The 16764-nt window shown below is 45.4% G+C and overlaps 1 protein-coding gene across 5 annotated transcripts in view; it reads right to left on the bottom strand.

Annotated features, from left to right (window-relative positions):
• The window catches only part of ZNF516 (zinc finger protein 516), a 99202-nt gene extending 82785 nt beyond the window's left edge, over positions 1 to 16417 (bottom strand). For 3 of the 5 annotated variants that reach the window (XM_044292735.1, XM_044292736.1, XM_044292741.1), the window contains exon 1: positions 12220 to 12461. The gene's annotated coding sequence lies outside the window, so the exon portion shown is untranslated. Of the gene's footprint in view, positions 1 to 12219; positions 12462 to 16324 lie in introns of those variants that run through there. The other 2 variants (XM_044292737.1, XM_044292738.1) reach the window with 1 other exon arrangement.
• Positions 16418 to 16764: the final 347 nt, after the last annotated feature.

The following is a 16764-nucleotide window of genomic DNA, read 5'->3' on the forward strand; positions in this document are numbered from 1 at the left end:
TACGACTGATCATTGGATATTTTCGGACGTGGACATTCAGGATGAGCGAAATCGACTTTGGATAAAACATCCAAAAATCCATTCGCATAAAACTAAGATCCAATACTGTACGGAGAATGTATGGGCTTAGATGAGAAAGTTATTACTTTGCGAAGTCACGTAATAACTTCATACATACATTTTTACTTAAAAAAAAAAAAAAAAAAACACACACTTGCCCAACTCAGTTCCAAGGTACCACTTGTAACCGAACTCGAGTTCAGTGTATAATAAAATATATATATATATATATATATATATATATATATATATATATATATATATATATATATATATACACACACACATAAAAAAAAAATTTTTTAACAACTGTCGCAGCCAGGTTTGCACAGTAGCAGTAATCTCATAGAAATGAATGGGATTGCCGTGCAAGTCACAAGAAATCCAGCAGTGTGCGCCTGTGAGCGCCTCAGCCTTCTCTCAGCTTTCCCTAGACCAGTGACGACATGTTCATCAGTCACATGGCCTAGACACAGCTCAGCCACATAGAAGTGAATGGGGCTAAGCTGTGCTTGGTAAGCTGCGAGAAGGCAGCGGTGCTCACAGCGGCAGCCAACAGCTGATCGGCAGGGGTCCCGGGTATCGAACCCCCACTGATCAGACACTGATGACCTATAGAGAAGATAGGTCATCAGTACTAAAATGTCAGAAAACCCTTTAAACATTAGCAGCGTATTCCAGTACACAAAATACACAGATTACAAATAGGCTTGTGTCTAAAAAAATGAGTGGAGGCCATGTCTGAACCAGGTATAACTGGTAAAGATTATGTGGGACTTGGCTGTTCCAGTCTGTGGAAACCGAACAGACATTGCCCATGTATTGGAGACAAGAAAGGCTGGCACACATTCGTGTGCATGAGGCCTAAGAGAGGATTATCCTTTATGAGCATGCACTTTAAAAGGTTACCTAACAGCTTATCAGACAACCCCTTAGAAAAAATACCGTTTTTATTATTTTTACCCTATCTCACACATTCCTCCCCATTTTCAGTTCCTTCAGTCTGTGTGATCTGTGCCAGCTGATTTGATGACCTGTATATCTGTGTTTGGTGACAAGGTCAACAAGCCTTTTGAACCATGATGTTAAAGCACACATACAATCAGGCCAGGCATTTGTAAGCTGTACAAAAACTGCCTACTATACAAAGATAGTCTGTAGATGGGAAAATTGAACCCACTCCAGCCAGCTCGTTGATACTTCTCACTATAGAGACAGACATTCAGGTCTCTCTAACAATACAAATTTTCAATAGTTACAAAATAAACATTCACACTGTAACTCTGTCGAGAGCCAATATTGTATAAACCACTAAAAACCAGCAAGACTAGTCTAAAAAAAGACCTAGCGGTATTTGTCCGGCCAATCTTTGGCATATTTGTTAATGGGACCAGCAGGCATTCAGGCAGAGTCCGGCAATGCTGTTCTCTGCCAGAATAGCCTGTTGGAAATAATACCACTACTCTAAAAGATTGCTACTGAATACGTGGCTATACCTGCATAGGAAATAAAGCAGCATTATGCCCATACACATTACAGTCATCAGATGTCTCTCCCCCAACAGATAATGATGATGGGGGGAGGAGAGAGAGCTCTGGCCCAGCAGAGCACTCATAGCCTAGGGGGTGAGCTGGTGGGGAGCAAAGGCACAGTGCACTCTCTTTCACTTGGGGGAGGGTGGTTCTGGAGATTGGTTTGGGACCCACACCTATCTGATATCGGTGGCATATCGTGACAAGATAAGACAACCCTTTTAAAGCCATAATAGAAATTAAATTAAAAAATGTATTATTCTTGCTTGGTCAGTCATAAAGGACTGAAAATATGCCAGTATGTAAAAGGGTAAAGAATTAAGAAAAAGAAAAAAACTATTAGGGTTTCCTACTCAGAATCTTCTATAGGTCTGACCTCTCAGACACACCATATAAATCACTTCTACACACATTGCATAAAACGATGCAACTACTGCTGCACACGACAGAACGATAAAGCATCAGCGGATGAGTGCAATGCTCGTGCAGAGTTGTCAGTTGCGTCCATCAGCAGTGCTTTTGGTAAATTAGGGCGCAGAGAAACACCTCCTTGTTACAGGGCTGGACTTTATTTACTCTGCTCCGTAACCCCGGAGCACCAGATCTGACACTTGCTTACATGGCTTTTCTCTACTGCAGGAATACTACATATATTATCATTGTACAAACACGGCTAAAAGGCTACAGCTGGACACCAGGATAAGCAAAGGCATATAATGTAATCAACTAATGGGCACATTTAGCATTTCAGAATAAGACTGCAGAAATACTGGTACTCCAGGGGTGGGGGTCCAAGCTTTTCTTCCTTCCCTTCTGTTACTAACGCTTTCAATGAGAGCAATGACACTTTCTATGACACACATTAGATTTTTGCCAGTAGAAGCAATAGTTTTCTTCTCAATCTAATGAGCCCGGCACAGACATCACATTATTAGTTGATATCATAAAATTGGTTCTGATTATTAAATAAATAACTTTCTGGTCCTCCAGACCAGACAGGTTCATGACTGCAGTGGTGACGTACTGTATACCCACAGGACCACTGCACCCAATCAGCCAGACGATTGGGGGCTAGAACTACATTTTAAGCCAGTGGCTTTTTTTTGCAAAGAGTCAGATGTGTACTCCAGTCCCCTGGTGAAGGACAGACTCTTCCTGCGGGTGTATTTATACTGTCGAGGTACTACTGTAGCGCTATTGTTGCTCATTGAACAATTCTGGGATATATATCTATATATATCTATATCTCTCATTAGATTTTAGACTGAGGCTACTTTCACACTAGCGTTTTCAATTCCAGTATTGAGATCCTTCATAGTATCTCAATAGCGGAAGAAAACGCTTTCATTTTGTCCCCTTTCAATGTCAATGGAGACAAAACTGAACTGAACTAAACAGAATACACCAAAATGTATTCCGTTCTGTTTGGTTGCACTCCAATCACGGACAGAATAACGATGCATGCAGTGTTTTTCTGTCCGCGATGTGGTGCGGAACAAGACGGATCCGTCCTGTCAATAGGGACGGATCAGTTTTCCCTGACAATAGAAAACGGATCCATCCCCCATTGACTTTCAATAGTGTTCAAGACAGATCCATCATGGCTGTAGAAGACATAATACAACCGGATTCGGTCATGACGGACGCATGCAGTTGCATTATTGTAACGGAAGTGTTTTTGCAGATCCATGACGGATCCACAAAAAACACTAATGTGAAAGTAGCCTCAAAAATCTAATCATCCATTCGGGCAATAAAAATACCAGAAAAAATTAAAATAAAATTGTGTAGCAGCGTTTTAGATATCCTATGGACCTTCAGCTAACATCTGGCGCAGTTTTTTTTTTTTTTTTTACAGAAAATAAATAAATACTGCAAAACATGTGTCCTATTCTGAGGTCATTGGTTAATATTTATCAATACATCTGTGCTGCCGTGATAGGCACTTTGACTTCATACCAACGGCTTTGTTTGAAATGCCAGAATTGAGGTGCAATTTTGGTGCATCTCAGGTAATGCCCCTTGTGGAGCTAGGTGCTGAGTATTTTTCAAGACTAGTTGTGCCAAAAATGAGCCACATTCAGCCAACTTTTGCCACAGTTTACGACAAGGTCTATGTGCACTCACATTAGTAAGGCCTTATTCACACATCAGTGAATCACGGATGTGCGCCGTCAGTGTTCTCCATGGACAGCACATACACCCACCGATTTTAATGTGTGTATTTACATATCTGTGATTTACCACGGTCGGTGGGTCCGTGGTTACATCATGGAAGCATGCCCTACGTTTCTCTGCGTTGATGGATCCTTCATGCCCATTATAGCCTAGGGGTCCGTAAAATAACACAGACACAACATGGATGGCGCCCATGTTTAACGGATCATTGCTAGAAAATGCTTTCAAAATTTATGTAAAGCTTAGCAGTGTCTGTGGAATACGGATGAAGGATTTTTAATGTATGGCTTTCCAGCTCACACTAAGATGGAACATGTTCCTTTCGGTGCAGTTACCATGCGGACACCATGACAGGAGTCTGCTCACGGTTTAGCTCCACTCAAAGCAAGATCGCAGCATTTCAAATTAAGTACCATGGGATGTGCAGCGTACTGGCATAGTCAAAATCCACGTGTGAATACACCCTCAGGATGGGGCTACATGCATGCAGGCCGGCCTGACAGAACTGACACAAACTGATGCGCAAAATAAGACAGATCAGTTATTTTTATTATTTCTGTTCTTCTGACAGATCAGAAAAATGGAAAGCTAAATGCAGGTGTGAAAGAGCCCTTAGGCTATATGTAACCTGATGCATGCAATGGTTTTTGTCCGGCCAGAAAGTAGCCGGATCCCTGCAGGATCCCATTATAGTCTGGTGAACTCGGACAGGCTGTTCTCCGCTGGAATAGACTGCAAGATCAGGTTACCGGTGATATGAACGTGGCCTTAGAATAATTTATACTGAATGAATAACCCGCAGCATAAGGATATATTCACATCACGGAAAACCGCCTTGCATTGATTTCAACGGAAAAATCAAAGTCGCAGTTCAAATGGCGGCGATAGTTTCCACGTGCAAAAAACGCAAGCAGATTAGCTCCAATGAATGGGGCCGGTCTCAGATTTCGGATGTGGATTCTCTTGTAAATCTGCATCGGATTTTGCAGCCTCAAATTTTTGTTGCATTCACTTGTCTGAAGAATTGCAAAACAAGGCTTGAAACCATATCATTACATAAAAGCTATGACATAGTTTTATATGTTTATATGGTTATTCAATTAAAACCAAGAAAATAGCCAGAACACAAATTCCCCTCCAGAGTGCTGCGGTAGCTGTGACTTTAATTCCAGGAATGCTAAAGTAACTGATAGCAGGAAATGCAATAATTGTTGTAGGCATATGCCTGGATCCAAGGACAAAGGGTTACTAGAACAGCAGCAGGAAAATGGGCAATTTATCTCCTATGCATCAAGCTTCTATGTCACTTGAAAACCAAACCCACAAGTAAAAAAATAAAAAAAAGGAAAGTAACAAACAGGAGCATTAAATAACATTGGCCTAGTTCTGGAAATCAAAGGACTAAAACACCCAGCACTGAGCGGGATGCATTACACAAAGGCTTCTTATGTTCAAGGAAAAAAAGCTCACTGCCCCCAACATCCTAAAACATCAGGGACATACAGGATATATAACAGTAACAACTTCTGGACTATAACAGTAGTAGCAGCGGCTGCTAAGCTTTAAATGGAAATGTGTCAAAGTAAAGTGGTGGCTGGAAAAAAAACTCTATATGTGAGAGAATGCAGGAAAAACGCGGTGTAGCAGACATCTGGAATGTCACCTCCTCCACATGGAAGCTCCAGCATGCACAGCGCAAGGGTCTAGCAGCAGGACACTACCCTACCCTTTTATAATTCCACCATCATCATGGGAGCAGCTACTGCGAGATAGAAAATTAGCACAAAAGCATTTCCCTTACTTCACAATCAGATATTTAAAGAGTCGGGCCACTTATTGGCCTGACGGCGTCAGTAACTTCATCTGGTTATGTGAGCTGGTAAATGAACGCTAATAACATAAAACGCCTTGAATCTAATGAGACCTAGAAGCCTCAGAAAAGTTAACAAATCTTACACCAGTCATAAGTCTGCAAGCTGGGAGTAGAGAACCCCCTGAAAAAAAAATAAAAAAATCAAGCTCAAAAAGGGTATCAACAGTTAAAGCGTTGTACCAAGTAAAGAAGTTATATCCTATCCACAGTATAGGTGATAACTAATTAATCACTAGGGGGTCCGAACACTGGGACCCCCACCAATCCCATTCACCTGGTCTGATGGAGCAGCAGGTCGGACATGCCCACTGCTGCTCTATTCATTCTCTATGGAACCACTAGAGAATGGATCAGCAGAGCACATGCCCGACCTGCTGCTACATCAAATCAGGGGATCGGTGGGGGTCCCGGGGGTTGGACACCCAGTGATCACGTTGTTATCCCCTTGGCACAACCCTCTAGCAGTCTTCGACCACTGTTTATTATCAGAAGAATCTGACAAATGGATTATTTCTACCAATATTCTGCCTCTAAACTTGGGAGTGTTCAAACTAATGTGTGACACATGGATGGACTACAACTATGACCGCTAAAAGCACAGCAAGTACAGAAAGGAAAAATAACGGAGGGAAATGAAGGCTCCATTTTCTATTGCTGTAATGGAAAACAAATCAAACGTGTTAAAGAGGACCTGTCACCAAGAAAACGCAGAGCAATCTGCAGGGTATAGAGCAGGCGAAGCTGAGCACATTGATGTATAGTTTATGGGAAAAGCTTCAGTACCACTTATATTTTACTCATCTGAAGAGTCCAGTTGGTAGTCCCACTCACACTGGGAAGGCCGATTAGGACCACCCACATGACTCCTTATCCCAGAAAGATTAGAGAGTCAGATGAGTACAAGTTCTACTGAACCTTTTCCCATCAACTACATATCAATCTGCTCAGCTCCTCCTGTTCTAGAACATGCTGCCTGCAGATTGCACAGCTTTTCACAGCGACAGGTTCCTGAAAAATATTTGCTGGAATAATTCTCAGTGTTTTGCTGGCTAAACCTTTAAAGGGAACCTGTCACCTCAAAAACCACCAGTATTACCTCATAGTAGCCCCCAGTCTATTAATAATCATATATGTTTGATGCTCCATGCGCAAGACGATTCCGGACGCACTGCAGGCTGTCAATGTAACAAAAAAGGAGACGGTTGGGGGGGCGCGCTTACCTTGACTTGAAGCAAGAAAGCCACTGCCCCCTTGACTTAAAGCTGACTGGCAAGATATCGCTGATGGCGCTTAAAACATATCTATGGAGCATTAGACTACCAGATCAAACATATCATTATTAACAGACTGGGAGCTACTATGAGGTAATGCTGGCGGTTTTCTATGCGTTTTTGAGATGACAGGTTCCCTTTAACCAGAAGGCTGGTAGTGGTACAGATGTATACATATAGAATGTAATAAACCAAATATTAAGGTTCTAGCAATGACTGTGTACACAGTAAAACATCCACTCTGTGCACTGTGGACAATATCAATGTCACCATGGCTCCAAATAAAACATGGCAGCTCACAGAGGCAGAGCGCAGACCACCGAAAGGTCAAATGTATGTTTGCAGGAAGGTTACAGACAATCCAAGGTACAGACTCCTGAGGAGTGCGCTGTGGGTTACACATTAAGTATCCTTCTAAATGAAGTGCAGCAAATCCTGTCGTCTTTTAAGACGCAGCTGTTACCATTTAGACATCTGAAAAGCATAACTACCAGCAAGACAAGCACAATCACTGTCCTGCTCTCATCACAATAAAATGCTTAACCCTAATGGCCTAATAAATTATTTTAAAGGCTCAAGCCACATCTCTCATGGCCTTACACTTGCCAGATGAACATACCAAATCTGAACCTCGCCTCGGTGACCGGCTCTTGTTCTTCAGCCAAAAAACCAAATAACCAGCTTACATGGGCCATAATGTAATGTGATTAGCCAGCAATGGTGGCATAATGCTTGTGCTTGCATAACCCCACCAGATATCAGTTACATAATATCATACGGAGTAGATGGTTTGGCTGTGCTAGCGTTTAAAGAGAAAATGACCAAACGCTTTCGACATCTGTAAGTGGAAGACAAGGTTTACACCCAACTATACGCAAGTTTGCTTTGCCTCTGTAGATTTCTATCCAGCAGAAATTGCAGACTACAGGCCCAAGCGTCACACACACACCTTGGCTTCACTGTACATTCATAATTAGAATATTACATGGCAACAAGGTGCCCCTTCCAAGAAGAGTTTACACATGTTCACGGGAACCGCCTCACCAGGCACCTGGAGCACAACAATGACTGGGATATTGCTAGGTCACAACATGCCAAACACAGCTGACGCTTCCTCCATACAGCTCCAACCTAAGGAAGGGAGCTGAAAAAACAATCCCTATTTAGACACCGAGGAGGATCTAGTCCTCGCCAGCTGCACACGGACAGTTTTAGGAGTCTATTTATCAAGTTGTGAGGTCACTGCTCCAAAACTTCATAGAACAGTGGACAAATCCAGAAAGATGCCGTGTCCCTAGACACCGACTCCCTTTCCCAATTCCCAGTCTAGCAACTAGTACTTTGTGTGGAAAATACTAGGCTTCAGCTAATGAAAGGCAACGCCATGGTGTCTTCAACCTGAAAATCTAAAGTGTCAGCCTCAACCAAGGGACATTAACCTCCAGCTGTTGAGAAACTACAACTCTCAGAGTTCCTGGATCACCCACAGAAGTGAATGGAGCATGCTGGCAGTTGTAGTTTTACAGCATCTGGCGTGCCAGAGGTTGCTGACCCCCGCCAATCTGATTTTGATGACCTATAAAAATAACTTGACAACCCCTTTGATGCAGCTAAGGCTACTTTCACACTAGCGTTCGATCGGATCCGTTCTGAACGGATCCGATCATAATAATGCAGACGGAGGCTCCGTTCAGAACGGATCCGTCTGCATTATTTTCGCATATAACAGCTAAGTGTGAAAATAGCCTCGTACGGATCCGTCCAGACTTTCAATGTAAAGTCAATGGGGGACGGATCCGCCTGAAGATTGAGCCATATTGTGGCATCTTCAAACGGATCCGTCCCCATTGACTTACATTATAAGCGTTCAGCTGTCCGCCTGTCCGTGCGGAGGCGAGCGGAGGCTGAACGCCGCCAGACTGATGCAGTCTGAGCGGATCCGCTCCATTCAGACTGCATCAGGGCTGGACGGCTGCGTTCGGGTCCGCTCGTGAGCCCCTTTAAACGGAGCTCACGAGCGGACCGACGAACGCTAGTGTGAAAGTAGCCTAATTGAGGTATTTTATGCCCATCACATGCAGCAGAGAAAGTGAGACGAACAATAACCATAAAGTGGATCTATATTCAGTACCACAGTGCATTCTACACAGAAAAGCCACTAATTAACCCTCTGAATTACAATGGAGCTAGACCTTGTATGCAGTCTTTGAAGAATCCATTCTGGATTCTCCCATGACAGATCCAACACGTGTGAACATAGTCCAGATTCCAAGTGTACTTTTAGACCCTACAACCATGACTGTTCTAGAGATCTTGTTGTGAGATTTTGAAGTCCAAGCACATATTAAGCCTCTGTCGCACGTCTGTGAATCACGGAGGTGTGCTGTGCCTGGTCTCAAAGGGTGACACCACAGAAGCATGCCCTATTTTTGGCGGTGAATACGGATCCATCACGCCATTTTAGTTTATGGGTCCATGAAAACCATGGACACAACACAGATGCCGTCCGTGGTTTTCACGGATTGTTGCCAAAATACGCCCTGGAATTAAAGTGTCAGAGGAGTACAAATGACACATGGAGGGCAACTATCATTTATGGACATCTTCAGGTGAACCATGGACCATCTTGTGACGGAAATCATCATTGACATGTTAAAAAGAGTCCTTAGAATCAAGCCTAAAAATGAATCATGTCAGATTAGCATTATTTCAAGGGTGGAGTACTTCACCTTAAAACTTCTCCCCATATAATGGAGGAGGTGACCAGGAAAACCTACTGTGAGGCCACAGTGCACTAAACCTCACACATTGATCTTTATGTAGAGCAAGACCGTGTCACATCCAAAGCTGCTGCTCACAGAACGGTCACGAGTAACCTCAAGCACTTGGCAAGATACCCTCTACTCATATACATAGAAGAAATACTAACAGGAGGGAGTCAGAAGTAGCTACTGACTACTATCTAAGGCCATCTGCACACAGGTGCTGATCTTCGTGTGGATGTCTCCGCATCTAATCTGCGCCATTGTGGATTTTGATGCGGTTTTACCCCAAACTCAACCTTTTCAATGCACCAGAAATTTCCGCACAGTAAATATACACAAAGTGTACATGAGATTTGTCAAATCTCATTCACTTTGCTGCTACTGTATAAGTTTTTTTTTTGTATTTTTGGTCCAATCCGAAAAAAAAAAAAAAAAATGCGGACAGAAAATACCATGGTGTACATGAGGCCTAACACACTACCAGCAAAGTGAATGAGATTGGAGAAATCCCACGTACACCGAGTATATCTTCTTATTGACCTGTCCCCGCAGCATGTCAACTGTTTCCGTGGATTTTTAGTGCAGACTTCACCCTTCACTTTAATGGGGACCTAAAAAATTCAGACAGCGTACCGCGTGCTGACCGTATCCGTAATTCCCTTCCACAAATAAATAAAATATCAAGAATAAAATATATAAACACATGTCCTATTCTTAGACCCGTCCCCAAGTGTGACGTCACACAGAACTCTCACTCCCAAGGACTTCCAGCATGGTTTCCCTCGCGCGCACGTGTCACCGGCCGGGACCGCGCGCGCTTGCAGAGGAAACTGAATATTTTACAACTCGAATCCAGCTACCGGGACTATTTGCAGGGAATCCTGTACATCATCGTAATCCAGGCAGTAGTCATCCTGCGTTTAGTGGGATAGCAATGTATTAATTATAGAAATGAACAGCGACATAAGAACTGAGACGACTCGGCATTGTCGGTAAACAACCTAGTAGTGCCGTGGAAAAGATACAAACACACGAGTTACGCGATTCACTACTATTCTTACACTAAGTAGTCAGAGCGGGTCTAGGTCTTTACCTATTGAAGGTTTGGGCAATTAACCCTCTCTAGACAGGCAGTGACGGACTTACAGTATAGCTACAGTGTATAACATCTCTCCCTTCTCCTTTATAGTATCTTTATCTGTTATACATGTCCCATTCTTGTCCATTTTACAGACAACAGGCATTTTTAACACACAGCAGGATGTGTAGGACGGGAAACTGTAGAACGCACACGGCCAGTATCTGCGTTTTGTAGATGTCAAAATGGATATGGTTGAGTGCACGAGGCGTTACGCTGCGTTTCTTCTGCACGTGATCCACAATGTGCGCAGGTAGTCTCAAGTTATTCAAGCCAGGCCACTAGAATACCAGACTGGCACTGGGTGCTCAGGTCGAGGAGATTTTGCCCAATATTACACCGGGGAGAGGTTCCTGGGTAGCCAGAAGGTGCTGTTATTCTCGCTTTCTGCCACAATGCTTACAATAGTAAAAACTAGCAAACTCACTAGATTACTCAATCTGTACTTTGCTGCCAAAAAAAGTCAGAGGCTGGGCGCTGAAGCACACCCAGAGCACCACCTGTGGCACCAGCAAGACACAGGGGCCGGGGGAATGTCCTGCTATTGTCTGCCTCTCCATTCCAGAAAATGGCAATTGTGCTGCACACAAACACAAGAGCTCTGCCGAGAACTACAGCGCGGGCGCACACCCATCTCACGGCTCAAAGGGACATCTAGGGATGAAATAGACATGTTTTGGGCGGCTGGCTTCAGATAATTGGCATTCCTGGTAATAAAAAGGTCATTTCACAACAAAAGGATCATTAAGTCATGACGTAAAATGATCTGCCTCCTTCTGTACAGTCGGAGCCTTGGTGGAGAACACATCACCCTGTTATCACCAAGTGATTTAACAAAAGGTCGCCCCCCCCCCTCCCGAGAGTCTCGGGGGAGAGAGAGTCACAGTCACCAACTTACTTACAGTGTGACAGGCAGACATGGGAACTTCTGGGAATACAAAGTGTAGGACACAGCAACCTGCTAGGAGAGGATCATACAAGATGGCCCACTAATGAGCCCACAGGTGGCACAGGCCACCACTAGCAGCAATATCCTGGGTGCACACCTATTATGCAACAGATCTTCTCAACTTCCTGGCCGCATGAATGTAAAGGTAGAGCCGAGGCGGTGGATTATTCATGAGGCCGGGGGCTCGATCGGGTGTCAGCCTTCAGGTGGGGAAAGTTGGCACAATGACCGGCGGCAGAGAAGCCTCCCTTCCCCTTTGTTGTTTAAAGTTGGGTCCCTGGCACTGGGGGGCTTTCCCTCGCCCCCTGCACTTGGCCGGGCTGGTCCTCCCCTCCCTCCTCGGGAAGACAATACATTGTAGTGCCCCCTCCTGAGAGGCAGCACAGCCCAATGGCTGCCACGCCTTACACTGCGCCCTGTGCTCCGCCACTAAACTTACTGCTCTCCATTTACCTTGCCAGTCAATGGGCTCCAATATCCCCTTGTAGAGGGCACGGAAACTCCGGCTCTGTCATCTGTCACTGCTCTCAAAATCCAGGGCGAGTTACGGGGACAGAAAGAAAAAAACAACAACTTCTCCTCAGAGTGACTGTGGCGAGGCCGGGCCTGCGGTGCGGGCGGAGGAGGCAGCCCGGGGTGACGGCGCTTTGTTGGGGGCTAGAAGTTGGGCTTTGCCTGTTTGCTGAGCTTCTCTCTCTCCCTCCCAGTACACAGAGTGACGTGTACACTGGAGGGGGAGCCGCTCCATGCTGACGCCCAGCCATGCAGGAGCTCCTCCCCCGGACACTGCACGGCAACAGCTCCCAGGCCAGGTACGGGAGGAATGCCGCCAGTGCCCGACACCACTTACAAGCCTGAGGTGAATCTGCTGCAGGTCACCTCACAGACTTGGGGAAGAGAAAAACAAATAAAATAAAAAAGTAATCCTGGCCAATCAGCTCGCGTCTTACATTTTCTAACCTACACCGGAAATCTGACAGCTGAAATCTCATTGGCCCGCGACAGTTTTTGGAGCTGTGGTGCGGGGAGGACAGTGATGGAGGAGGAGCGGGCACATATTGCTGCTGGCTTGTCTCTTCACAGCACAATAAGCCTCTCATGCAGGGACAGGCCATTAGGGGGAGGCACACATAATCCTCACACAAGGAACTGTCTGGTAGTAGTGCCTTTTGTAGAGGACAAGATGGGACTTTTCACATAACAGGGGAGTAGTATGTGGCTGCATTCTCCTCACAGAGGAGCCGCCATACACTTGTGGGACATCCTGGGGGTTTTAAGCTGCTTTCATGAAAGCCAAACTATTTCTAAAGGATTATATTTTTGGGGTGGGGGATTAGCCGTGCCTATACCGGGCTATGGGCTCCTGACAGACATTCCTTCACTCAATGTGCCTTTTGTGCTTGGCAGCAATGGTCATTATTCATGGCATTCAGGGAGCTGTGCTAGCAAGCTGCACTTCTCCTGCTCTCATATGGCAGCATTATTCCTAGATTGTCCACCATGAGCACTGCCCGGGGTATAATATGGGGCCCATACAGCAGACGTCTGCATTCCTAGATTACCGCTATACCAACAATATAAGATACGGCTGTATGTTAAATCTAGATTTTTAGGGTTTTTTTTACGCACACATCTGACTGACTTTCCTCGGTTGGAACCATTTTAATGACTCAGAACAAACTTTTTCCAGTCAAATTCTTCAAAGGGATTTTCCAAGAATAAAAAAATAAATTAAAAAGTACCTGTTGACAATCCTGTGTGAACACAGTCACAAAAGTGCGGCCTCTGCGTCAACCATACTGACTTATTACACTGGGCAGTGATGGGGCAGCCAGCGTCACATCACCACACACATGAAAACAAAGGATCGGATGAAGAATTTTATAGACAAGTATACGGCGGGTTTCTGTTTTACGTTTTTTATGCCAAAAACTGCTGCTTTGATTATGACACATATGGCTTCTTCATGAAACGTGCCTCTAACAATCATATCCTATATAAGGTCTCACAATATGGCATAAAATTACTAAAAGCTGTATATTCACATGGTACGCCCAGCAGAACAGAGTGGTCCCGGCTAGTGTACTGTGCCGGGGTCTAAAATGCCAGGAAATCTTCGTTTACCACACTTAAAGGGGTTGTCCAGTTTAGAAAACCCATTTTCATACACCTTATTAAAATAGGGCTCTTACCCTTTCCTGACAGGTCTGTATTAGCAACTACCTGCATTCTCCATGTAATTAGAGTTCTGGAGCACCTACTCTTATGACTCTATTTTGTGCCATTCCTTTATTATTCCTGCTGGAAGTTATGGATGAATTACTACACCTTTGCAATGAAGGTCCAGAGGGGTGTTACCAGTTGGGGGATGTGTCCTTGCACTGTCTAAAAGTATCCAATCAATGCTGCCAGTGTCTCTGTGCAAGGATACACACCCCAGCTGGTAACACCCATCTGGACCAGCATTCCAAAAATTCTAGCAATTCATTCAGAATGTCTAGCAGGAATAATAAGGTAATGGCACATGACAGACTCATAAGAATAGATGCTCCAGAAGTGTTATTACAAGGAGAACACAAGCAGTTCCTAAAACAGACAAGGGGAAGGGGGGGGGGCAGGTCCCCCTTTATCTCTTGCTCTGGAGAGTCTGTCCTACATTACCAACAATATCAATAGAGTTGAATGGGTATTGTGTAATACATCCGTTCTCCTGTGGTGGCGCTGCAGAGTACATTCACAGGGCTGCTCTCAGAGACTGAATACTGGACATGTCCTATTTTGCCCCTTTTCACAGCCCACATACAATTGAAGGGGATTGTTTTTAATGTCAGTTGATTCAGAACGGCAAACCGGGGGGGGGGGCTTGTGGAAAACTGACAGTTTACCTTTTTTTAATGGTCCGTTTTACTTCACTGCCAAGTGTCCCCTCAGTCACTTATTACTTCATTCATTATATTCTGAGCTTTGTAGTCCAGGAGGCGGAGCTATCAGTGACTGACAGCCTTCCCTCTATGACTATATACACTGATAGCTGTCAATCACTGATAGCTCCGCCTCCTTTACCTCAAAGCCCAGAATAGAAATGAATAAAACACAAGTTTTACCGAATATTCTACCATACAACTGTGCATCACACGGCCCAGCTCCTCCTGCTCTATAACATGCAGATTATTTCACATTTTCATGGCGACAGGTTCCCTTTAAGAGACTTTCCAAAGCGGAGAGCCCCTTGAAGGCCACCCCCTGCCTTTACCAACCACAATGAATGAGATGCCAAGTGTCTGTGCCACTTTGTATACCCAATCCACTATAAGGCTACATGCACACAAACGTATTGTGTTTTCGTTCCGTTTTTTTGTGGACCCATTCATTTCAATGGGCCCGCATCAGTATGCCCGTTCCGTAGCCCCACAAGAAGGACAGAACACGTCCTATTGTCCGTTTTAGGCATCGTTACAATGGACCCACAAAAAATAAAAATATATGGATGACATACGGACATCATCCGTTTTTTGCGGACCGCAAAACACACACGGACGGTGGTGTGCATGTAGCCTTAGACAGGGGACATGAGTTCATGACATGGTGGCCATGCACCCAGCTGAGGCACTGCAGGGGGTAACTTCCCTCATACCTGGTGCAATGGACAAGTCACCTGTCACCACACAGCCGCCACCTGGGTGACAGTGACAGGATTAGCCATGGCCAAGTTAAATCCAGCACTATGGGGGGTGCTCCCTCTGCTCGTCCGTTCCCGCCCATCACAGCCACCTAACTACTACCCCCGACATCGTCACATCTTCTCTATACCCTTTTGTTTCTCCCCTGCGAGCAGGAAATCGCGAACTGCAGCATCGAGAAGTGGGGGATGGGACAGGGAATGGAGTTGGGCGCCTCTGCCCAAAAACGGACTTTGACCTTATATCGATCTCCAAAGATGCCGGAATTTGGAAGGCGGCGCGGGCACGTCTCCTCCACCTCAGTGGCCGGCCACCATTTCCTTAAGAAAGGACTGACCTATTTCTGGCCGGAGATAAACGCTCATGTTAGCAGATGTTAATCTTGTAATCTGGTTTTCCTGCGAGCACGTCACATCCCCGCTTTTCAGCCATTTCTCCAGATCTGCTCTGGACTACTACTCCCACCGGCTTGGCAAATGCCACAGGTTCCCATACTATCCCATTATCAGCCATGACACCCCAAGGCATCTCCCAAGCCAGGGCTGATTGGCATTCTGCACCTACCTCCGGCCATTGCCATACCCCACCCGGAAAACTTTCCCAAACTTGTCCAATGGAGAAGTGGAGCCTCCATTCTGCCCAGTGTGTGGAAGGCGAAGAGTTGTGTCCTCCACCCCCAACTTCCTCTAATGGAGGATGATAGTAGTCGTAGTAGTGCCCGGCAGACAAAAGCATCATTCGCTGCCCCCCTCAGTCATGGAGTAAGGCGGCTCCATGTCCTCAATGCAGTCAAAAGGCAAAGTTACAATAGAAGTCAAGCAAATGCTAAATAAGGCGCCCGCTCCTGGCAGCACGAGAAGCTTGTGCCCGTCACTTACCTCCGGCTAGCAGGGGCACAAGATGGGCTATTTTATTGAGGGCACAGACAAACAGGAATCTGAAGGTGAAACCATGCACTGAATGCAATAAAGAAAGAAGTGCACATGATTGACTGGGACCGCACCACTGCGTGACGGAGGGGGGGCGCGGCGGCCGGCGGGGGCTCTCCCCCGCACAGTCCGAGCGTTTGTGCACCCCGACTCCCCGCACCCCCTGTCCCCCGCACGTTACCTCACGGACTAAAGCAGTGGGAGAGAGGAGCCGCGTTCTGTCAGCCATTCAGGCAGTGTGTAGGTCGGCGTGTCCCCCGCAGGCAGGCCAGTGGTATGTCCTAAATTAAATGCACACACACTATCTACTATTGTCTCATCAGCTCACACAAAGTTCTGCTTCAACGCGGGGAAAGTGTGCGGGCATCAGATGACTGCCGCGTCACACG

This window comes from Bufo gargarizans, chromosome 5 (assembly GCF_014858855.1).
Source record: "Bufo gargarizans isolate SCDJY-AF-19 chromosome 5, ASM1485885v1, whole genome shotgun sequence".
NCBI lineage: Eukaryota > Metazoa > Chordata > Amphibia > Anura > Bufonidae > Bufo > Bufo gargarizans.